At 39.5% G+C, this 25,917-nt stretch overlaps 2 long non-coding RNA genes across 2 annotated transcripts; one reads left to right on the plus strand and one right to left on the minus strand.

The window, feature by feature from the left end:
• The first annotated feature begins 23,814 nt into the window (after positions 1-23,814).
• LOC135770573 (uncharacterized) lies at positions 23,815-24,274 on the plus strand. The gene is made up of 3 exons (XR_010542701.1): positions 23,815-23,844; positions 23,925-24,023; positions 24,134-24,274. It is a non-coding gene; the product is annotated as an uncharacterized lncRNA (long non-coding RNA).
• LOC135770571 (uncharacterized) lies at positions 24,180-25,545 on the minus strand. The gene is made up of 3 exons (XR_010542700.2): positions 25,341-25,545; positions 24,636-24,772; positions 24,180-24,319 (listed from the first exon to the last, which is right to left on the minus strand). It is a non-coding gene; the product is annotated as an uncharacterized lncRNA (long non-coding RNA).
• Positions 25,546-25,917: the final 372 nt, after the last annotated feature.

Below are 25,917 nucleotides of genomic sequence, written 5' to 3' on the forward strand. Positions count from 1 at the left end.
CCGAAATCTTTACATATTCTAGAGTAAGAAGACATGTGCGCGTAATCCTGAACATGCAAAAAGGGTTGCCCCTCGAGGAAAAACCCCGATTTTAAAACCACCACTTGGTGTGCGATTGACCTAGCTTCATCTCATTCACTTATGTGAAAAATGGACATGACACGAGCAGGAGTCTTTACTGTGCCTGCATCATCGTCGAGTTCCATATTTTCCCCAAAATGTGATCACCTGTGTTGGGACTAACATACTTTTCTTGGTGTACAGTCTCAATGCTAGGTATCTAGATGTGCAAGCACAACATCTCGATGCTGTACTGCCATCTGTGCTGACTGTTCTAATATTAGCCAATCGTCAATATAAATAGTATGCAAATGCCCTAAAGATGCAATGGCACCAGGGCAGCATTTACACATTTTGTAAATGTGTGAAGGGATAGAGCTAGGCCGAAGGGAAGGCTGATATTGGTATGTCATGCCCCCAAAGGCAAACCTGAGATTCCATTAACAAAACCCAGTCCTCGGATCTGATTTGAGATTAATGTGAAAGACCGTCAACATCATGAACCATAATTTTGTGACAGTTTTGTGTACCCTTATGAATATAAGGAATTCCAATTCCTGCTCTAAAATTAGGGATGTAGCCCAATTTATTCATTTATTTTTGTGCATAACACCCATAGATAAATGTTTGGAATGTTTTTCCCTGCTATTATAATTTTTACCAAAGGAACCTGATTTACTATGCTCTGTACTACGAGAGGCAGAGTGTTCACAGTTAATACAGGAGGGCACTGAGAGGTGAGGGAACCCGTAAATGGCGGATAAAACCCACACTCCCCAGGAGGGCATACCCTGATATGGCTTTATACATATATTTGACAATGTTGGAGGCTTTAGGGATGAAACCACTCATGGCAAGATAAAAACATATAGCCTATTATGTTTAAAAGCTGAAGTGCTTGTGTAAACATGGTCAGAGAATGGTCTTTTCCATGACTTGCATAATAATGGAGATCAGGAAAGAAAGGAAGCCTCTGTGGATGCAGGACTTAAGCCGCGAGAAACGCGATCATTGTCTTGACTCGTCAAAACAACGACACACAGCCCCAGTTTTAGCATGTAGGAAGGGCTCTGGCAGCTTATCGTGCGGACGCTCTTCCGTCCATGCGGATTAAACTTCGACACATGCAGCTCTTATACTGAGCTTGATTAAATCATTACATGGCGGAGGGAGGATAGCTGCGCATCCTCACTACCCTGTACTCGAATATATCAACCCCCTCGAGGGAAGATTACACGAGATCACGTCCCTCTCAATGAGGGGAAGTAGCTGCAACGCAGGCTTCCACACCCAGAGAAGGAACAACGGAGCATTTTGAACGGTTAGTTATCATAATGAACGCACATCACACCACTCCCTCAAAAGCGGCGTGAGCATGCTCAGCTCCTAAACTTTCTGATTTCTTATTTTCCTTCATTATCAGCCACACAGTTAAACTATTCAGTCACACCGTTTAAGCTATTCAAACACTCTTGATACACACACACATAGATAGCCACTAAGGCTTGAAAAGATAAAGTGGGCGTTCCTTTCTGCTGTATTTATGCTCTCTGGCTTCCGTCTATGACGTCACGCCCAACCATTGGTCGAATTTGATATACATACTCAGACGCCGTCACGCTGTAGGCTTTCCCCATAGTGTCAGCTCTGACGCAGCGTCGAAGTTCCCTCGAAAGGGAACAGAGAAAAAAACATTTATCCATTTGCCTTATGTGATGTTAAACATGTAAAGGGCTGCAAAATCTATGTACAACTGTTCTTTTCACAAATAAATAAACACATTTTAACCTGTATGCTCATCTTGTAAGTTCATGATTAGAAATGAACATGTGACAAAAACAATTATTATCATTAAAACATTAAATAACAGATAATTGACTGTGACGGAATTTTTACAACACTGTTCATCAAAATAAAAGGAGATGGAAAAAGTCTAACGCAACCGCTGGCATGTGTGTGTGAGCGTGTGCAGAGGCGCACCTTGTCAACAGGCAAGGCAGGCAACTGCTTGGAGCCCCGAGCCACTAGAGGGCCTCCGAGTTTGTTTCTCGGATGGCCAGCTACACCCGGTAGATGAACAACATGACTGCATATCAAAATTCCGATTGGATGGAATGTTGATTGACATTGACTTAGCCCAGTCAAAATCCAACCCAGGTGGATAACTTGCCAGTTTCGAAAATGAACGTAGCGAATGGGTGACGTTGTATCCTTCAGTCGTGCTGTCGCAGTTGATCCGTACGGATCACGACTCACGGTTTGGCTTGCGATTGCCAGATTAATACGCAAATTTAAATAGGAAAAGTTTATCATTTGCACGTGTTTGAAAGGCTTGCAAATGCTAACACTCAAATGATTTAAAACAATTTAACCGCAAAAAGGCGCTAAAGTGAGCAGCCTTGTACCCACATGTGGTTTAATGTGTCCGGTCCAGCTCCAGTCAGGCACGTGCCCAAGTGTAAATCTTGTGTGCCCCGGTGTAAATCTCAAGTTTAAATTTCAGCAGTTAACTAGTGCAATCCTTTACAAAGACAATCGCGGCAAAAACTGATCTATATGCAATGTAGTTACCAACCAGTCGCAATGACGCGTACACGCACATATTCATGTCCGCGCGCGTCTTTGCGTTCATTCGCGCACAACCGCATTCAAAAGACGCCACGCAAGTGAGTTAGCTTATGAAAACATGACGAGACTAAAGGAAGTTTCTAAATAACAATGCAAATCCTATTTTGACTCGATCATTATTGGCTTCTGTAGATGGACATCAGAAATGTTTTGTGCAAAGCAGGGAAAGGGAAGAAGATATGAGAGATGATGAGTTCATTAAAGGAGGTAAGACAAACTACATCCTCACCCTGTCAGGTCTCAAACATTATCAAATAAATCTCTGGAAAACCTCTGTCAAGTCTGTAGAATTGCATTGTTGCTGAGAAAATCAACAGACGTATGTGTTATACTGTTCTGTATTTTCAGATATGAAATTAATATTTAGTTTACTAATATTTAACTCTAGGACACTAACTTACATAACAGTTAGCAATAACTTTACTGAGATTATTTAGTATAGCAGTCATAAAATGACTGGTTTCTGAAAACATTCTTGTAAAAATAAGTTATTAATTATTGCTATCATTGTATAATGTAGAAAATATTTCTCTGCTGTCATTATTTCCAAACATGTTATGCCATTTATGCATCCAAACATGTTAATAATGTTAGGTATGATGAAGATTACACTTGTATATATGTATCTTTCGCAATAACTGTTGCACTGTAGAATAGTGGGTTAAGCAAAGGACATTGTATAGAAGTTTTGCACACTTCTTGCACACAGGGAATTTTCTGCTTGGGGCCCCCATAGACCCTAGAATCGCGTGTGTGCATGTGTGTTTGAATAATTACCTTCAGTGGCGGCGTTTCACGAAAACCTAGGGTATGGCAAAAAATCTTCGTACAAGAAGGCCATTTTAAAATAACGAATCTATGAAACCACATAATATGTATACTACATACTCCACCAACCTGTACAAAATCATACTATGATTGCTCTAATGTAACTTTACACTTACTGAAAACAATACGGAAGCAATACAAATGAAAAACAAAAATAGAAATCATGGTTGTTTAAAATGCTTTTCAAATGTTGTCATTCTTAACTAAGTGCAACTCAGCAACAGATAAACTAAAACAAGATAATATCAAAACATACTGTAACATCCGTTCACAAATCTTGTCATGACAACCACCAATAAACACTTAATAAACACACAATAAAGACTTTTAAATGATGTGACAGAGCACACGTAGTTAACCGACTAAAACACTAAATAAAACTCTCAGTAAAACAGGGCTAAATGTAAAAACAAGTCTTACCTTTGTCGTCGTGCAGTTTTTATTCCACAAGTGACCATATTCAAAAATGCGCGCAAATAATTAATACAATTCACTTCGACTGCGCTACACTTTCCCAGTACAGAACATGTTTATTTATTCATAGAGAACAAATCATATTACTTCTGAAATAATGTATGCAATAGGCATAGCGCGAGTGTGGGGATGAGCCGTGAGTCTGTTTGATTGTTAAAACAAAAAGATTTTACTTGCGAAAATAAAGATTATAACAGCAGTGGTTATCATGAGACGTCCTGCAGAGACTTCAAGCTTCGCTGCAAGAACGAGAGGCTGATGACATCAAAGTACCGCGAGGGTGAGGCGAGGAATCATCGGAAGAGTTTGCTTTCAAACCGCTCTCGCGGCATGTAAATGTCATCCGCATGTCGGTTCCTGTATTATAGCATGAAGTCGAGCAAACGTGTAAATTGTCCATTTTAGTGATGTACCAATGTTCAGAAATGTTCTACTGAAAATTTTTAAAATAATCTTTAATGAGCATCATTATTGCCTGTTGATTTCTGGTGTTTTGTCTGAATGCTAGGGTATGGCAACTGCCATACCCTGCCATACGCAAACGCCGCCCCTGATTACCTTGATTAGTTCATTACTGATAATAAACCCAAATTTTTACTTAAAATTACAGATTCATAGTACATTAATTTCATGCTGTAACAGTTGACATCAACAGAAACATGTTTTGCATTTTAGCTAAGCAGTAATGTCGTCACATGATAAATGAACAGTCCTGCATTACTACAGTAAAAGTTTGTTTTTGAGTTTGTTGCCCCCACCAGAAAGCTTTAGCCCCAGCCGCCACTGCTTAAATGAATGGATCCTGTGGTGCAGGCTCTGGAGCGTATGGGTCAGGGACCTGGCATTTAATTCGATGTTGGTTTGAATCCAGCATTTGCTGACCTACTAGGGATGTATTGATGCACTCTGAGCCAGTTGAAAATCAATGAAAATATCTGACGATTCGTGTTGGTTGAGATGTTAAAAGAATCGCTATACGCGTTTTAACCAGCAGGGGTGCTAAAGCAGTAGCCTATTCTGACCTCGATTTACAGGTGCGATAGCGGCGAACAAGCTGTAGCTTTTAACTCTTTCGCCGCCATTGATGAGATATCTCGTCAATCAACAGAAAACGCTTCCCTGCCAATGACGAGATTTTCCGTCTTTCCGCAATATCGCTATTATCCACCAGGTGGCCTTCCGCAACTTTTTAAACCCGGAAGTATTGCCCCATGGCAAGCGGCTGCATGTCCTTGTCTGTTTTAAAGATTGCTCTGAATGTGATCTCTATGAAAAGTCCGTCACAAAAATTGAATTATCTCTGCTTTTTGCTCAAAATGTGGTGTTTTTGCAGAAACCTACCCATATTCAAAAGCTGATTACAAAAGAACCACTGAAGGTAGGATGAAAAGTCTTTTCTTTCATTTGGTGTATTGTATGTTTATATATTTAAAGAAGAACATTTTCTGGAAGGCATTAAACTTTGGTGAAAATCATGAAAAACGCAGGCGCTGGCTGGCAACTTTTTAAAAAAAATGCTGGCGGTGAAATAGTTAACAGAAGCAAAAACGTGAATGGGGGCTTCAAAAAGCCAACCATGGAATTGCTGTGGTCACGGACAACGCAAGGAATATGGATGTTGCTGTCAGAGAGGCGGGGCTGGCCCCCCATGTCAGGTGTTTTGCCCACACTTTGAACTTAGCTAGCCAAGCGGGTTTTAATGTGCCCAGCGTGATTTGTTTGTTGGGCAGAGTAAGACGTATTGCTGCCTTCTTTCACCGAAGCTCCACAGCCACAGCTGCGCTCGCAACCAAACAGATACTACTGGAGCTTCCACTGCATAAGTTAATCATCGATGTTGCAACGGGCTGGATCAGCAGTCTGGATATGATCAAACACTATCTCGAACAGCAAGCGACTGTGACAGCAACTCTCATGAGCAACGACTTTCAATGAAATGTACGTGACATCGATACTTTGGATGGCTCAGACATCCGTGATGCGGAGGACATTGTGAATCTTCTAAATCCACCCAAAACGGCCACAACTGTGCTGTGATGAAAAAACCTCAGAGTGTCTCTCATTGTGCCCTTAAAGCATATGATCGAGCATAACATGGCATTCAAAGAAGAAGATTTCCCCACTGTGAGCAACATAAAGAGAGCTATACTGAACAACCTTTACAACAGATACACTTCAGAGTACAACCACCTGCTGTGGAGTGCACCGTTTTAGACCCCAGATTCTGGGCTCTGCCTCATCTAGAGAAAGACCATAGCGATGATGTATTCCACAGACTGAAGGAGAAAGCTGTACTAATGTTGCAGACCCAGGTAACCTATTGTATTTATTTTACTCTTTCTCTAAATTGATTTTTTTATAATTTGTTTATTATTATGGCATCTTTTTCTAATTGTGTTTCCAAATGTGTTTGTGTAAACTCTGAGTAATGATACAAATAAATTATAACAAATGGTATTAAAATCTTGTTTTTATAACAATGTGAAACCCCTGTCAATGTTTTACTTAGATTTTACTTAGTCTTTCTTTATTTCTGCTAATCCTCTGTGAAGGATGTGGGCAAAGAAGGTGCCAGTGGTCACCCCCCTGCAGCAGAAAAGCCTCTTGACCAGACAGACAGAGCAGGAACAGAGCTGAAACCACCCCCTTTCAAAAAAACAGAATTGGAAGATCTCCTTGGATGGACTTTTGATGAACCAGTTGCACAGCACATCAGTCAGATTGATGGAGAAATGATTAAGTACAGAGCTGAAACATCCATTTCCCTCCAGTGCGTCTTCCATTGTTCTTCTTAGGTAACAGATTAAAGATAGGTTAAAGATAAACGCTTCTCTTCCTCAATGTCCAGACATAAATGAAGATATTCCTCACGTGTGTGTGTAAAGTTTATCATCCAAACAAGTCTTTAAATCTGATCAAACTTTACGCTTTGTTAATTATTGTTGGAACTGTTTGTCTGTTCATTACCATGCCAACAGTGTGTACCGCCTGTGGGCATGACCGCATTAAAGATAGTGAAGTCAGCCAGGAAAAACAGTACTCCCTTTACTTCAATGCAGATTATATAAACAGGCACTACTTGTTTTCGATTATAATTAGCTTGTTTAAAAGTAGACATTTCAGGCTTTCTTTGGATATGTGTATCATGTTTGGGTGATTAGTATTCGCTGAGTTTCAACTGATTTTTGAAACGTGATTTGAGAGACAGCTGGCGGAGACAGAAATGTCTGAAAGCGCACCCTGTTTATTTTCTATTTGACAAAAACACAAAGATCTCTTGTTATTGTGAATGTACACTAATTAAAGAGGACCCTTCACAGTTTCAAATGATGTCAAACACGTAAGTGTATGATTATTAATGATGGAGTATTTTAAGTTGATTCTGTAATGATAAGGAGGAAACACGTCAAAACGCGGCGCCACGTTTTTGGACCCCTGGGGGTTAAAGTCTGTTACATGAGTAGTTACATGGGTAAGTATGGTGGCAAACAATAAAATGTGGTGATTTTCCAAGCTGATAACTAAAATGTATGGCGGAAGAGCACTTAGTTTGCAGCACTTCAACCTTGGGCGCAGTAACATCATCATCTATCCCCTCTCCCCCAACTTCCGAAGTCAGAAGTGACTTTCTGCTGGGAAAATAGCCACTTTTTATTTTGTGCCACCATACTTACTTTGTCTAGCACTTTTTGTATGTTCGTGAATGCGGGTAGACTACCATTATTCAACAAAGACAAGGTTAAATGGTTTTTCATTCTCTGTCCCCTTTAAGTGGCATAATATAGAGTTACATTCTGGATAACGGCTTTATTTGGATAGAAGCGCATTTTGGGATTGATTATGATTATAATCAAGACATGTAGTTACAAGAATACACTGAATTTACAAACATCCAAAGTGTGCAAATGGCATGGTAATATAAGACTTTATCAAAGACAGTATCTGAAATGTGTAACTGGCATTGTAGTGCAAGATAGTTCGATCATAGCAGCATAAATATGTGTGCGACTGGCATGTTAGTGCGAGGACAGTCATGGGGGGCTATCAAAATGTGCAAATGGCATGGTAGAGTAAAACAGTATCAAAAACACCACTTGAAATGTGCAAATGGCATTATAGTGCAAGATAGTTCAATCCTAGTAGCAACAATAAGTATGCAAATGTATGATAGTGCAAGGACAGTCATGGGGGGTCATCTTATTGGCGGCCTGGCGATTGAGGGGAAAGAGTTCAGCATCCTAACAGCCTGGTGGAAGAAGCTGTTGCTGAGTCTGGTGGTGCGGGAGTGGAGGCTCCTGTACCTCTTCCCCAGATGGCAGGAGACTGAACAGGTTATGGGCTGGGTGACTTACATCACTCACGATTGTGGTCGCTTTGCGTGTGAGGCGGGTGGTGTATATGTCTTGCAAAGTGGGAAGTGGGGCACCAATGATCTTTCCGGCTGTATAAACTATACGCTGAAGAGCTTTCCTGTTGTATTCAGTGCAGCTCCCACCCCACACAGTGATGCAGCTGGAAAGGATGCTTTCAATGGTGCCTTTATAGAAAGTGCTCATGATGACTGGAGGAGCCCTTGCTCGTCTAAGCCTGCGCAGGAAGTAGAGACGCTGCTGAGCCTTCTTCACCAGAGATGCAGTGTTGGTTGTCCAGGAGAGGTCTTCTCTGATGTGCACCCCCAGGAATTTGGTGCTGCTTACTCTCTCCACATCGGCACCATCGATGGATAGTTGCAGGTGTTCAGTGTTCCCTCTCCGGAAGTCAACAATAATTTCCTTTGTTTTGCTGACGTTCAGCAGGAGGTTGTTATTTCTGCACCACGTGGTCAGAAGGTCCACCTCCTTCCTGTAGTGAGTCTCTTCTCCCTTGGTGATGAGACCCACCAGAGTTGTGTCGTCCGCAAACTTAATAATGTGGTTAGTGTTATGAATTGTTGTGCAGTTGTGTGTCAGCAGCGTGAAAAGCAGCGGACTGAGCATGCAGCCTTGAGGGGTCCCTGTGCTCAGTGTGATGCTGCTTGAGGTGTTGTTGCCAACACTCACTACTTGAGACCTCTGACTGAGGAAGTCCAGTATCCAATTGCAAAGTGAAATACTCAGTCTTAGTTTGTGAAGTTTGCAAATGAGTTGATGTGGAATTATTGTGTTGAATGCAGAACTAAAGTCTATGGATAGCATTCTCACGTATGTGTCTTTTTTTCATCTGTAGATCGTTTGGCTCGGTATGCAAACTGGTAGGGGTCCAGGGTGGGTGGGATTATGGATTTGATGTGTGACATGACAAGCCGTTCGAAGCACTTCATAATGATGGGTGTCAGTGCCACAGGTCATTAAAGCAGGATGGTGCAGGTTTCTTTGGCACAGGTATGATGGTGGCTGCTTTAAAGCATGATGAAACTGTGGCTTGCTTCAGGGAAGTGTTGAAGATATCTGTGAAGACCTCCTTCAGCTCCTCTGCGCAGTCCTTCAGTACCCGAACAGGGATGTTGTCTGGACCTGTTGCTTTGCGGGAGTTAATTGTGGTGAGTGTCCTCTTCACGCAGGTGGTGGAGAGGCACAGGGGCTGATCATGGGGAGGGGGAGGGGTCTTCTTTGGCCTTGTGTTGTTCTGTTTTTCAAAGCGTGCGAAAAAACTATTTAAGTTGTTGAGCAATGAGGTGCTGCTCTCACTGCTCTGTGGTGTGGGCCTGTAGTCCGTGATGGCCTGAATGCCCCGCCAGAGACTCCGAGCATCTCTGCTGTCTCTGAAGTGGGAGGTCATCCTTTGTGTGTAAACCTGTTTTGCTTTCCTGATGCCGTGCGACAGGTTGGCTCTCGCTGTTTTCAGTCCAGATTCATCCCCATCTCTGAAGGCTATGTTTCTAGCTCTCAGTAGCCTAAGGACATCACCTGTCAGCCATGGCTTCTTGTTAGCCCAAATGATGATGTTTTTATATGAGTCACATCATCGATGCACTTGGTGATAAAGGAGGTTACAGAGTCTGTATATTCCTCAAGTTCTGTCTGGTTGTTATAAGTGGCCGCTTTTTTAAACATTTCCCAATCAGTTTTTTCAAAGCAGTCTTGAAGAGCAGAAGTTGCGCCCTCTGGCCACACCCTTACCTGTTTCCTAACTGGTTTGATGGTTTTCACTCTCTGTCTGTGTGCTGGCATTAGCATAACAGAGATGTGGTCAGAGAGACCAAGGTGGGGGAGGGGAATGGCCTTGTAGGCTCCTTTTTGTGTGGTGTACACTAAGTCCAAGTTGTTTTTCCCCCTTGTTGGGAAATTAACATGCTGGTGTAATTTCGGAAGAACAGTCTTGAGGTCAGCATGATTGAAATCCTCGACGAGGATGATGAAACCGTCTGGGTACGCTGTCTGTTGTTCACTGATAGCCTGGTACAGTTCGTTTAGTGGCTCATTTCTATCGCTGCTGTTGTTAGTGGGAGGTAAATAAACCGCTACTAACAAGATCGGGCTGAACTCCCGGGGCAAATAGAATGGTCGGCACTTCATGATCATGAACTCCACCACTGGTGAGCAATGTTTACACACAACTACAGCGTCTCGGGACCACTCGTTATGGATATAGACACAGACTCCACCTCCACGCGTCTTTCCCCCGACTACGAGAGCCCTGTCCGCCCGGTAGCATGTTAACTGCTCCAGTTGTACAGCAGAGTCGGAAATGTTGTCATTTAACCATGTTTCAGTGAATATAAACACACAGCAGTTACTCACTGTTCGGTTTGCTGACATTAGCAGTCGTATATGATCCATTTTGTTGTCCAGTGAATGTACATTTGCCAAGAAAATGGATGGTATGGCTGGGCGAGTTGGGCTAGCCGCTAGCCTGGTCCGTATGCCTCCGCGCTTGCCCCTCTTTTGCTTCCTCGCACACCGCTTCCGACGCCTCCATTCCGGGGGAAGAGTAGCAAATGAATCCGGTCTTGTCGTAGACCGCAGGAGTCCCAACTAGATTAACGTCTCTGTTGCATAATCCAAAGCGTTGCAAATCTTGTTTCTACTGATATCCAGCAGAGCTTGTTGACTGTACTTGTGTTTAAGACGAGACAAACACGTAAGACATTTATGCAAACACTTTTTAAATGAGCATATCACCGCATGATTGGGACAGAGAGCAGCCGCTGCGTCTGCATGCGCCGCCATTGTTAACATCAAATGACATTCCATTGAGGTTCCCAGATCAACTACATGCCCTCCTCTTCCATTCAGAACCCCAGGCCCATATATATAAAAAGTCTCAGAAATGCTCTTAAGAATAGTCTTAAACTATGAATAAAGTGTCAAAAAATTCTTAGTAGTGAACTATAAACAATATTTTAACTATTAAACTAGCTTCCAGATGTGCCGTGCTAGTGGCAGTCGGTTGACAAAATGCGGAAGAGCAAAGAATTCAAAAGTGGGTGGGACGGAATAAAGTGAATACAATAAAGTTACAGTAACATACAAGACATAATGTAGCATTTAAATGTGCATACTCTGATAGAAAGTACCTTATACTGATTTGTATTGTACAAATTCTGGAGAATGAGTAAGCTGTCTTAGCAATGTGATCAGTAAAAGTTCAGCTGACTGTCAAACGCTACTTTGAGTTTACATTTACATTTTGTCATTTAGCAGACCCTTTTGTCCAAAGCGACATACAAGTGAGGTAAACAATAGACGCAATTATAGCAACACAAGAACAGCAATACGTAAGTGCATTGGACATAGTCTCATCAAGTCCAACACAATATACATAGCCAAGGGGTTGTTAGTATTAATATATTTTTTTTTAAGTTAAGAAGAGATGAAGAAAACTGTAAATAGAGAAAGAGACAGTGGTGGCTGGTCACTAGAGGGCGCCGCCCCCCAAAGTTGGCCAGAGAAGAAAGCAAGCTTAACATGTTACAAAAATTTAAATATATAATGCAAATTAATACAAATGCAATCCTTTAATGGTACTATTTCACTGTTAGTCATGTTATCATTTATTTAAAAAAATTAAAAATCAAAACTGAGTTTGTTGTGTGTGTGTCATGTTTGTGTGTCTGGGGCGCACCCCTTATGTCTATGTAGGTTAGTAAAAAGGGTAAAAACATGTGACCTGAGGCGGAGCTCTAATTGGCTGGTTTCTGATCTGCCCTGGGGCGCAGGACTGTGCGCCCCAAATCCTCCCACTTATGTTGTCAGCGAATAAGAATAGTTTTTATGTCTTTGACCTCATGTGATTGGATCGTTTTCAGAGTCTCATAACCGCACTGCAGATTTCCATGTAACTGCTAGATACAGTACTGATCAGTGAGAGCAAGTAAAATACCTTGAGGTAAAAGAAAATATGATTTTATATTTACAAAATCACCCTTTACAAGACGTTCAGTTGAAGAATAAATAAAGGATTAGGGAGCTTGGACCAGATTGAGCAGCAGGAAATGATCATGGTCGAGTTTACATGCTTTTCCAGGACTTATCCCTTACGAAAATTAACCATGGTTTTACTACAGTTAAAACAAAAAACCATGGTTACTGTAGTAAAACCATAGTAACTACAAAATAACCATGGTTTTGACAATCATGGTTTTCAAAAACCATAATTAAACCATAGTTAGTGTAGTAAAACCATGGTTTTGCTGATAGTAATCAATAGACCAAAAAAACATGGTTACTACACTTTTACCACAATAAAACCATGGTTAATTTTTGTAAGGGATGGCAAACGGAGTTGGCTAACGTTAACTGGATGCTAGTCAAATGCTTTTTATTATTTCCCTGTTTGCTGTTTATAAGTCTGGGTGATATACTGGGTGAAATTTTGTGCTGATGTTTATAACTCTACGTGATATACTGGGTGAAATTTTTTGCTGCATTTGAGCTGCCTTTGCGTGGACATGATGCTCAGATAATCCGGTATTTTCCGTGGCTTAGTCAACTTTGTTGCAACTGGTCTGTGTGATTAGGCAACTTTACTGTGTGTGTGTGTGTGTGTGTGTGTGTGCGTGCCTGTGTGTGTGTCTGTGCGTGTGTGTGTGTGTGTCAGATCGCGTTAACCGAAGCGTAATGTTAGAGCACGTGATCAATCTCCAGAACAGAAGTAAAACTGCGTTGTCTATCTGAGGTAAAAACACAAAATCTAATGACAAGAGTCTGCATTTATCTGATCGCGTTAACCGAAGCGTAATGTTAGAGCACGTGATCAATCTCCATAACAGAAGTAAAACTGAGTTGTCTATCTGAGGTAAAAACACAAAATCTAATGACAAGAGGCTACATTTATCTGCCTTCATGCGTTTATTACACAAGATGGTTTCAGATACACAGTATTTAATTTAATTCAGATTTTTACATGCCTGTTGCTATTTCAATTGCAATAGTATTTTGTGATTTGATTTGTTCATATTTGCCTGTTCAGCACAAAGTTTGTGTGTTTTATCGCCTCGAGCTGTCTGTCACTGCAAGAAAAAATAATTCATTAATCTGCTTCATGTGATGTTAAATGTAAAGTAATCTCTGTTCATCATATGTTCTCTTCACAAAATAAACACATTTAAACTTGAAAACTCGTCTTGCAAGTTCATGATTAGAAATGAACAGGTGAAAGAATACAATTCTTATCATTAAAACATGACGGATAATTGACTGTCGGGATTTTCAAATGAAATAGTCTAATACAAACTCTGGTGTGTTTATGTGTGTGTGTGTGGGGGGGTGATTACCATGATTAGTTAATTACTGATAATAAACCCACATTATACTTAGATTTACACATTCATGGTACATTTTTTTCATGATTTAGTTGACTTCAACAGTAACATTTTCAGCATTTAAGCTAAGCAGTAAAGATATTTATCACCTGATAAACGGCTATTTACAGACCTGCATTACCACAGTAAAAGTTTAATTTCAAGTTTGTATGCGCTCCCACAATTTTTTTTACCACCAGCCGCCACTGGAAAGAGATAAAGAGAAGGGTAACTAAAGAAAGATAGTAAGTCCGTTGTTAGGAAGTGAGGTATTGGCGGAAGAGATGGGTTTTTAGCCGAGTCTTAAAGACAGCTACAGTGTCAGCAGATCATTCCGCAGTTGTGGAACAGCTCCTGAGAAGGCACGCGCTAGTGATTTTTTTTTCCCTTTTTGAGATGGCACCACAAGCCATTGCTCGGTGGCAGAGCGCAGGGATCGAGAGGATACATAAGGCTCTATAACAGGGGTCTTCAATTAAAATAGCTTGAGGTCCAGTAAATGAACTCTCCTCCAAGCCAAGGTCTGGACAATTATGTACTGCACGTAAAAACATAAATTGACGGTCTTTCGCGAGACTAAAGAAATTAGTGTAAGTATTTGCTTTTATTGAACAAAATGTAATGTTATCATGTATACTGACTAATCTCTCTTAATTCATATGGATTTTCTCTCTTAATTTGTATTGTTCCTTTAAGTCCATAAAAATGTAAATAAGCTCAAATGAAATAAATCCTGTTAAACTGAATTTAACTTAAAGATGGAAGCATAATCTTCCTAGTTTAAAAAAAATCGCATTTACAATTATGTTAACTTGCATACATTAATCTGCCTGAGAACTTTAGTGGGAGAAATTGCTTTCTCCTTTCCAGCTAACATTTTAAATATTATTTTCCTAACTTCATGTCTTTCTTTTCCATCTAAAAATGTTTCACGCAGCCTCCATGCACTATTTCCCCCTCTGTAACGGGCTTGTTGCTTTACTAAAATCCACTGTATTTTCAGTGAACACTCATAGGCTCGTTGTTGGGTGGTGAGTAAGTGAGTGAGGACCCGTGTGGGTCGCTCATACTGGGCTTTTAGTTCATTTATTTTTCACACCCTTACCTCGTACTGCTGAGGGTAAGTTTCTTAAAGTGTCTATGTTAAGTTTCGTAATAGCATTTAATGTTACCACTTTTGACAACCGCAACAGACTCCGAGCAAATGAGGAAGAATAAATGCGTATTTTTCCACCCACCTCAAAAAAGAAGTTTTCAGCACCAACTTTCATAATTTATGAGAATGCCATTGTTTTTCAGTCATTGAAAGTTGTATTAGCGTGTGCCGCTTCTCTGCTCTCTTCACTGCACATCTGTCTGATTGTTCGTGTCGGCGCGCAGCACTCAAACCTGGGTCGGTGTAGGACCCAAATAGCGCTACTGAGCTGCCTTTAAGTGCCTGATATAAAAAGGATTTTAAAATAACGTTAAGAAGTATTTGCTTTTTATTCATTTCATTGCATCACAAGGATTTAGCGGTCCGGATCGATGCATCTTGCGGTCCGGATTCGGACCGGGGTCCGCCATTTGGTGAACAGAGGCGATTCTAGGGTCTATGGGGGCCCCAAGCAGAAAAATCCCTGTGTGCAAGAAGTGTGCAAAACTTCTATACAATGTCCTTTGCTTAACCCACTATTCTACAGTGCAACAGTTACTGCGAAAGATACATATATACAAGTGTAATCTTCATCATACCTAACATTATTAACATGTTTGGATGCATAAATGGCATAACATGTTTGGAAATAATGACAGCAGAGAAATATTTTCTACATTATACAATGATAGCAATGATTAATAACTTATTTTTACAAGAATGTTTTAAGAAACCAGTCATTTTATGACTGCTATACTAAATAATCTCAGTAAAGTTACTGCTAACTGTTATGTAAGTTAGTGTCCTAGAGTTAAATATTAGTAAACTAAATATTAATTTCATATCTGAAAATACAGAACAGTATAACACATACATCTGTTGATTTTCTCAGCAACAATGCAATTCTATAGACTTGACAAGAGGTTTTCCAGAGATTTGTTTGATAATGTTTGAGACCTGACAGGGTGAGGATGTAGTTTGTCTTACCTCCCTTAAACTTATCATCTCGCCTTTCTGCTTTCCTTTCCCTGCAGTGCACAAAACATTACTGATGTCCATCTACATGAACCAATAATGATCGAGTCAAAATAGGATTTGCATTGTTATTTAGAAACTTCCTTTAGTCTCGTCATGTTTTCATAAGCTAACTCACTCGCGTGGCGTCTTTTGAATGCGGTTGTGCGCGAATGAACGCAAAGACGCGCACGGACATGAATATGTGCGTGTACGCGTCATTGCGACTGCTTTGTTGCTTTTACAAGCGTAAATTGGTAACTACATTGCATATAGATCCATTTTTGCCGCGATTGTCTTTGTAAAGGATTGCACTAGTTAACTGCTAAAATTTAAACTTGAGATTTACACTTGGGCATGTGCCTGACTGGAGCTGGACCGGACACATTAAACCGCATGTGGGTACGAGGCTGCTCACTTTAGCGCCTTTTTGCGGTTAAATTGTTTTAAATCACTTGAGTGTTAGCATTTGCAAGCTTTGAAACACGTGCAAATGATAAACTTTTCCTATTTAAATTTGCGTATTAATCTGGCAATCGCAAGCCAAACCGTGATCGTGATCCGTACGGATCCACTGCGACAGCATGACTGAACGATACAACGTCACCCATTCGCTACGTTCATTTTCGAAACTGGCAAGTTATGCACCTGGGTTGGATTTTGTCTGGGCTAAGCCAATGTCAATCAACATTCCATCCAATCGGAATTTTGATATGCAGTCATGTTGAGTATCTATGTTCATCTACTGGGTGTAGCTGGCCATCCGAGAAACAAACTCGGGGGCCCTCTAGTGGCTCGGGGCTCCAAGCAGTTGCCTGCCTTGCCTGTTGACAAGGTGCGCCTCTGTTGGTGAACCCTGCTCTATAAGTAAGTGAAGGTAAGGTGGTGCTGACCCAGTGGTGGTTTTAAAGGCCAGGAGCAGAGCCTTAAATTTGATGCGAGGTGCTATAGGAAGCCAGTGTAACTTGACAAAGAGAGAAGTGACGTGCGCCCTCTTTGGCTCATTGAAGACCACTATTGCTGCTGCGTTCTGAATCATTACCCTGGCCTAGTTTAACATAATTGTTGACAAACCTAGCTGAGTAGTGAATTTTTACCTTTTGGTGTGAGATCTAAACTTCAAACAATGAAATCACGGCATAAACAATTTTGAAATATGAACAGTTTATGTAATGATGATATTGACTACAGTATGTCACTTAAATAAAAGACAGCATACTGGACTGTTTACCGTCCTCCAAAGGCAAATCCTAACTTTTTAAATGATTTCTCAAACTTTTTAAACCACATTAGTTCTCTATCGGTCAACGTGATTTTAACTGGTGATTTCAATATCCATGTTGACAATGAAAATTGTACTTGTGTAAGGGATTTTCTATTTTGCCTGGACAGTTCGACATACAACAGTATGTTGAAAATCCTACCCATTTAAAAGGTCATATACTTGACCTAGTTTGTTGTTCAGGTTTTATACCACCTAATATTACTATCTCTGACTTAATACTTACTGTTTTTTCACCTCTGATGAACTGGTATGTCATTACAATGAAGCGTTTAATGCTGTATTTGATATTCATGCACCTTTTAAAACTAGGTCTGTTTCTTTTGTTAATTCAGCACCTTGGAACACTACTGACCTGTGTAAGTTAAAAGCCCAAGGTCGTCACTTGGAGCAATTATATTCCAGGTCTAAACTTGTTCATAAACAGTTATATACTGACCATATGCTCCTCTATAAAACTGCTATTGCCACAGTCAAATCTGATTACTACTCTAATTTGATCTCATCCAATAAAGATAATTCTAAAACACTTTTTTTCTGTAATGAATACAATTGTAAAGCCTTCCCATTCCATACAACAACATACATTCAGCTGAACAATGTGATGCATTTTTTGGCTTATTTCACTAACAAAATTGATAACATTTATCAGTCTTTGTTAGTTTCAGATTTTTCAGCTGATCTTCCCTTTGATAGGCTTGAACAGTCACTTGGCACTACTTTTTCTTCTTTTCGACTTCCCACATCATATGAGGTTATTTCTGTGATTAATAAATCCAAATCAACTACCTGTTGTTTAGATCCTTTGCCGACACATTTAGTTAAAGGACAAGTACGGTATTTCACACTTAAAGCCCTGTTTTCAGATTGTTTATGATGAAATAGAATGGTTTGGACTGAAATTTCGACATATGCAACTGCCCCGAGAATTTTCGGATGTTTGTTTTTCACCTCCCACCTTTACAATGGGTCTATAGGTGCACTGGAACAATCCTTCCTAAAATGCATTAAACTTTGTTTACAAAGACGTGAAACTCACCGAGTGGTCAGGGGTCTTCACTGATATGCTCACACAAAAATCGCTGCAAACGATGCTTTCCAACAGGTGTTTTAGCATTCGTTGTAAACTTGTGGACCTATTTTTTTTAACGCCTCACACCCGTATATTCTTCCGTTGAGAGCTTGAATAATAAACACTCCGGCCCAGTTGGTGGCGATAATCCGCCTTTGCCAATTGCAAGAATAAAAACAAAATTCCACCGGCACGGAGTAATACCGTACCTCACAGCACATCTAATACAAGTCAATGGAGTTGGATAAAACTACAATAAAACCTGTTGGAATGCGTCTTTTGCAGCGATTTTTGTGTGAGCATATCAGTGAACACCCCTGACCACTCGGTGAGTTTCACGTCTTTGTAAATAAAAGTTTAATGCATTTTAGGAAGGATTGTGCCTGTGCACCTATAAAGCCATTATAGAGGTGGGAGCTGATACAAGAAACACACGAAAATTCTCGGGCCAGCATCATATGTCCAAATTTCAGTCAAAACCGTTCTATTTCATCATAAACAATCTGAAAACAGGGCTTTAAGTGTAAAATACCGTACTTGTCCTTTAAAGCCTGTCTTCCAGTTCTTTTTCCTCACATCACTGCGATTATTCATTCATCTCTTATATTTAGTGTTGTTCCTCAATCTCTTAAAAATGCATTAATATCTCCTTTACTCAAGAAGCCAGGTGCATATCCTACTGATTTCAATAACTTCAGGCCAATTTCTAACCTACCATTTTTGTCAAAATTTTTAGAACGTGTCATTGCGGCTCAGATTCATGATTACTTATCTGTTAAAGGACAAGTTCGGTATTTTAGACTTAAAGCCCTGTTTTCAGATTGTTTATGGTGAAATAGAATGGTTTTGACTGAAATTTCGACATTTGCGGCTGTCCTGAGAATTTTCGCGTGTTTGTGTTTCAGCTCAGACCTCTACAATGGGTTTAATGGTGCACTGGAACAATCCTTCCTAAAATGCATTAAACTTTCGTTTACAAAGACGTGAAACTCACCGAGTGGTCAGGGGTGTTCACTGATATGCTCACACAAAAATCGCTGCAAAAGATGCTTTCCAACAGCTATTTTAGCATTCGTTGTTAACTTGTGGACCTATTTTCCCAAACGCCTCACACCCGTACATTCTTCCGCTTAGAGCTTGAATAATAAACACTCCAGCCCAGGTGGTGGCGCTAATCCGCCTTTGCCAATTGCAAGAATAGAAACAAAGTTCCCGGCGCGGAGTAATACCGTACCTCACAATCTAATACAAGTCCATGGAGCTGGTAAAAACTACGATAAAACCTGTTGGAATGCGTCTTTTGGAGCGATTTTTGTGTGAGCATACCAGTGAACACCCCTGACCACTCGGTGAGTTTCACGTCTTTGTAAACGAAAGTTTAATGCATTTTAGGAAGGATTGTTCCAGTGCACCATTAAACCCATTGTAGAGGTCTGAGCTGAAACACAAACACGCGAAAATTCTCAGGGCACCCGAAAATGTCGAAATTTCAGTCAAAACCATTCTATTTCACCATAAACAATCTGAAAACAGGGCTTTAAGTCTAAAATACCGAACTTGTCCTTTAACAACTTATATGAGGAATTTCAATCAGGATTTCGTACCATGCACAGCACGGAGACTGCACTTGTCAGGATCTCTACTGATCTCCTGGTAGGTTCTGACTCTGGGCTTCTTTCTTTATTAATTCTTTTAGATTTAACATCGGCATTCGACACTATATCGCATGACCTCCTTTTATGTCAACTACAGTCAATTGGAATCAATGATATTCCTCTGGCTTGGTTTACTTCTTATCTGGCTAATTGAACCCACAATGTTCAGTTAGGTAAATTTAAATCAACCCCCTTATTACTACTGGTGTTCCGCAGGGCTCAGTTTTGGGTCCGTTACTTTTTATCATTTATCTGCTACAGCTTGGCATTATTTTTCGGAAACAGAATCCACTTCCATTGTTATGCTGATGACAACCAGCTTTATCTATCCTCCAAACCTGCTGCCAATCTCCCTCCACTAAGTTTAATTAATTGCTGAAATTCTTGTTGGTACAAAAAACAATCTTAATAAGGCCAGTGGTTTTTCTATGTGTATTGATGGTTCTACAATTGTTCCTTCAAATTATGTTACGAACTTGGGGGTCATGTTTGATAACACTCTATCATTTGAAGCCCATCTAAACAAAATCACTCAAACTGCGTAATATCATATTCAAAATATAAATTTGCTGCGTGCTGCCCTTTCTACAAAGAGTACTGCTATTTTGGTCCATGCTCTTGTCACCTCTCGCTTGGACTATTGTAATGCTCTTTTTTATGGTCTCCCGCACAAATCACTGAACCGGCTGCAACTTGTTCAAAACTCAGCAGCTAGAATCATTACTCGAAGCGACCACATATGTTTTGATGGTTCATTTGAACCAACATCTGCACTGGCTTTCTGTTAAGGAGCGTATTGAGTTTAAAATCTTACTCCTGGCATTTAAGGCACTTTATAACCTGGCGCCGACTTACATTGCTGATCTCTATGAAAGATATACTCCCTCTCATTCATTAAGATCTGAATCTTCTCGGTCCCTAGCAGTACCATGTGTGCGCCTGTTTTCTGTGGGTCCGCTAATGTTTAGCAACGCTGCTCCTTTTTTATGGAACAAGCTTCCACAGGATATTCAAACTAGTGACACTCTGCCCATTTTTAAATCTTTTTAAGCAGGCCTATTATTAATGTTTTATTCTGCATGTCTTGACTAATGTGATTTGACGGTTTTGTATTTTATGACTGTTTTCTATATTTATTTGTTGTAAGGTGTCCTTGAGTGCCATGAAAGGCACCTATAAACAAAATGTATTATCATTATTATTACTGGACACTCAACAAAAATTGAACAAACTTTTCATATATTGAATGTAACACCTGATGATGTAACTTAAACACATCATTTACAAGTCATTATATTGTTTTGACCTCTTAATTTGGTCCCCTGGCCATCCAAAGAAAGCATTCTGTCCATCACATGGACCAGTGGGCCAAAATAAATAGACCTAAAGGTTTAATTAAACGTTTAGACACTAATGAAGTCCCAGTGGCCAAAAGGCCAAAGAGAGTCCCAAAGAGACAGATGGCTTTAGTTTTAGAATCATTAGCATCACTTATGAAAGGCCAACACAGAGATGGAAACAGTGGTGGAAAATGTAAAGACTTCTTAAAAATGGTAAAAATAGTAAATGCTATAGTACAATAGCAACATCCTGAATGCCTGAAGTTTCAAAATTTAAGAACAACTGTGTAGAAGAAGATGTCACTTAATAAACCCTACATCATTTTTATTTGCAAATTTGGACCATCAAAGCAACTTTTAACAAATCAGGGAAGATTCAACAGTTCATAATTATTAATAATATATATATATATATATATATATATATATATATATACATATATATATATATATATATATATATATATATATCAGTGGCGAACCGTGGGTACTTCAGCTGGGCCTTCAAAATATGCAATGAAGTGCAAATGCCTCTCCATCCATAATACTAGGCTATTCGTATTTCGTTAAATCATACAATGAACGTGTTGAAATTCTAAGCACGCAAAGTTAAATTACAGAATGGGCATTGTCTGCCTTTAAATGCAGTTTTAAAGTTTAAAATTACTTTAATCTAACTGATAAACACAAATACAGACTCTGCTGCTCTGTAATGACAGGGGCTCTGTAAATTTGCATTTAACAAGCTTAAATTATGTTCTTTAATTTATTTTTTAATTTTTTGGAAATATATATTTAGCTGTAGGATACCTTGTTAGTCTTTTCATAAGGGGAAATATACCACCCAGCGTTCTCAGTGCACCTCCTTGTGGCTTATAACTGTTGTTAAGATATCCAGGGCTCGCAAAATCGCTAACCCGAGCCCCGAGGTCCCGGGGCTATTGCGAATTCATGTCGAAAAATGTATCTCCGCCCTGCCCATCGGGTATATGGTGGAAAAAAAATATTTGTATGTTTTCGCATTCTCTCAGATTTAGTTAGGAAATTATATTGTATGTAATTCGGCGTCGTCTGTCAGTCATTACTATCCTCACGTAACAAGTGAAACTGTCAGGAAGTAAAAGTATAATTAAACCCATTATTTTTCTCGTGTTCGCGTCACTCTCCTCTGCACGCGCTTCTCCCGGCAGTGCTCTTCACGAGTACGCGCTTAAGTAATTTCGTTTTTACCTCACCCCTATCAAGCTAGCCACAACGTCAATCACGTTTTCCGCCAATTACCTCAACCACTCTCACCGCAGAGTTTCGGGCCATTAGACTGTATTAATATTAACGGTCTATGATCTTCGTTTTTGGTGTTTTACGGCAGCTCGCATCCAGTTTGTTGCATGCTTAGGACTTCATGAAGGCTTACAATGCTTTGTTTTTTACCCGCCCACTTGAAATCAAAACGTGATTGGTCAATTTGCCCGTCACTCTCCACACCAAAACACATAGCTTGGCCTTCCCTGGGATTCATGAAGTCCTAACCAATGAATGAGCCAGATAACCGGGCCTTAATAGAGACAGACGATTCTGATTGGATTAGATGTTTTCATGACATGAACCTGACAGTAAGCTTAACGTTAGAACATAGATGAGAGAAAATATATTACATGTATTGTATTAAATTGAATTAAATAGAAATTTAAAAATGTAAAAACATATTTTTATTGAATACTATATTATTTATTATTTATTTATAAAAAATCTTTTTATAAATTTTTTAAGGCCTTCTCTGAAGGCGTAGAAGGCCCTGAAGGTTCCCCACTGATATATATATATATATATATATATATATATATATATATATATATTAACAGGAATTGTTAGCATATGTGCATATGTGCACTGCACAGTTTCTTCTTCTTTCTTTTCTCAGATCCTGACTCCTGCTGTTTTGTCGGGACATTTCTATAAAAGTTGCCTACTGTCTGTCATCGTCAGGCACCTGCGCAAATATACCGGCACAGACCATCCAGGGCGTGGGGGCATACTTTCTAGACTAGAGCAATTAAATAATCTTGTTCCCCCTTTTTGTTACATATATATGGCTAAAAAGTGCCTAATAATATTTCTATATGCTAATTTAAAAAAATCAGCATTATAATTTTTTTCATTAAAGAGCACCTATTATGGGATACATGTTTTTAAACATCCTTTTGTGTGTAAGTGTGTATTAGTACATGCTAACGATATTCAAAAAGTACATACCTCAAAGAAAACGATGACACGAGTTATCGTCTCTAACCTTCGAGGACTACAAAAAACACTCGGATTGTAGGCAACAGTTTACTTCCTGGGATTGGTGACGTAGATAAGACCAACATTATCATAGTTCAGCCCTCTCTGCTTTGCTTGGGTACGCCCTCAAAGACGGGGGTGGGGAGCGCTGAGTCAGAAGAGAGCTAAAATGGCGGAGGTTGTGAGTCCCTGCCTCGACTCTGTTTGCAAACTCTTGTTTCATTGTTTAAGCGATTAAATCTCTCGAGTAGACGCTGTCTCTTTAGATGCGAGGGCAAAATAGCACTTTATGGACTTCCACAGAGGACATCATGTTTAATTTGATTTTCTCATTTATTGGAATGCTATGCAGGTATTTAAGTATTTTAGTAACTGTTAAATAAAGTAGTATTTACTTTTACAATAAATTTATGCTTGCTTATATTTTTACAGGTTGTACCTTGCAGCCATCCATTACAATGTCACCAAGCCGTAACAAAAGCAGGAGAGGGAAAGTACAAGGCTATGTTCCCAAAACACAAATGACATACCGTAAGCAGTAATGTTTTCTTTCAAATACATTCATAATTAAAAACTTAATGTATGAAGCAGGGAAATAAATGATCAAAACAAAAGATTTATTGACTGCAATATTTGTACAGTTATGTGGATGATGTGATCAGGCTTGTGTTTGCTGAGGTATTTGAAGATAAGCTGAAGGAAACCCCGATTCCAATGGACCTGGCATCACAGTTTGAGAGACCTTCAAAGGAGGACGTGATTGCATGCCATCTTCAGTGCAGGGGTCGTCGGAAGCCAACATTCCGATCAGGAAGCTCCAAGCGTATCTGGAGAACAACACACGACATGATGATAACCTTATAGTGTCATCTTAGATAGCACCAGCTGACAAAGCTTTGATATGCCATTTATCTGAATAGATAGCTGTAAGAAGTGAATTGAACAATTTTTGAAAGAAGAGCACAATATGGTTACTAAAGTATGTTTATTTGTATATTGTTTAACATTTAAATATATATTTGTAATAAATAAACTTTTGACTGACTACTATATTTTCTTTAAAGTTACATCTTTTGTTCTTTTGGGTACTTTGTTACTAATAATACTTTAGTGTTATTGGTTTAAAAATGTAATAAAACTTACTCTAGTCCTGCGCCTCAAAGGCTTATAGTCGGTACAATAAATGTTCTGTGTGTAGGGATTTAGACAATTTGTGCAAAACCTGGATGATGAATCACGCAGGTAAGAGGCCCTGGAACCTGTTGCATTCTCCTTAAAACCTAGTAAGTAAAAACATAGCACAGTCTTTCATAATAAAGTTTACCATAGTAAAATAATGTAGAACTAACATTCATTTCAATTAATACTTTCTTTGTGCTACATTTGGTGTTTCCATATAGTTTGCACAGTAAAATAGTATGTAAGCAGTATTTTATAATTAAGTTTACTATAGTAAAATAATGTAGAAATTACCAAGTGAAATCGTTTTATAATCATTTCAACAAATACTTTATATGTGCTACATTTGGTGTTTCCATATAGTTTGCACAGTAAAATAGTATGTAAGCAGTATTTTATAATTAAGTTTACTATAGTAAAATAATGTAGAAATTACCAAGTGAAATCGTTTTATAATCATTTCAACAAATACTTTCTATGTGCTACATTTGGTGTTTCCATATAGTTTGCACAGCAATACAGTATGTAAGCAGTCTTTTATAATAAATTTTACTAGAGTAAAATAATGTAGAAATTACCAAGTGAAATCGTTTTATAATCATTTCAACAAATACTTTCTATGTGCTACATTTGGTGTTTCCATATAGTTATGTAGTACGTTATAATTACCTTTTGGATGTCTTTGCAACACATTTTCGTCTTCGTTTAGCATTCTGGCAGAGCTAAGGACACCTAAAAAAGTTAAATCCAATCGCATTCATTGACGGAGATCGTTTATATCGTAACGGCCTTCTGAACTCTCTGGATCGAGCTCGAAGTGGTAAGGCAGTACAGACACCATCGTTTATAGAGAAATATAGCGCTTGTTTACGATGCCTCTGAGGCTATGACTCTCAGTCAGAATCTGTGTCAACCCACGCGTAGTCAGGGGCGTAACCTTTCAAACACACGCCGAACCCAGCTGACCAATAACAGTTGAGTAGTCATCTGACCAATCCGATTACACTAGACATTTTGGGAGGCGGAGACAGGAACTAAACAGAGCGTTTTCCAGACAGTGGGAAATCGGTGAGGTATGTAAGCAATTTATAAGACTCACAATGCATTAGTTCAAGTTTTAATAACATGTATGTACTATGGGATATTGCAATAACGTGCTAACGTGCCAATTTATTAGCATAATTGGTGCTCTTTAAGCTATTTTTGGTGCCCCCTAAGAACTTGGTGGCCTACGCACAGCCAGTGG

The sequence above is a fragment of the Paramisgurnus dabryanus genome, chromosome 8, assembly GCF_030506205.2.
Source record: "Paramisgurnus dabryanus chromosome 8, PD_genome_1.1, whole genome shotgun sequence".
NCBI classification, from domain to species: domain Eukaryota; kingdom Metazoa; phylum Chordata; class Actinopteri; order Cypriniformes; family Cobitidae; genus Paramisgurnus; species Paramisgurnus dabryanus.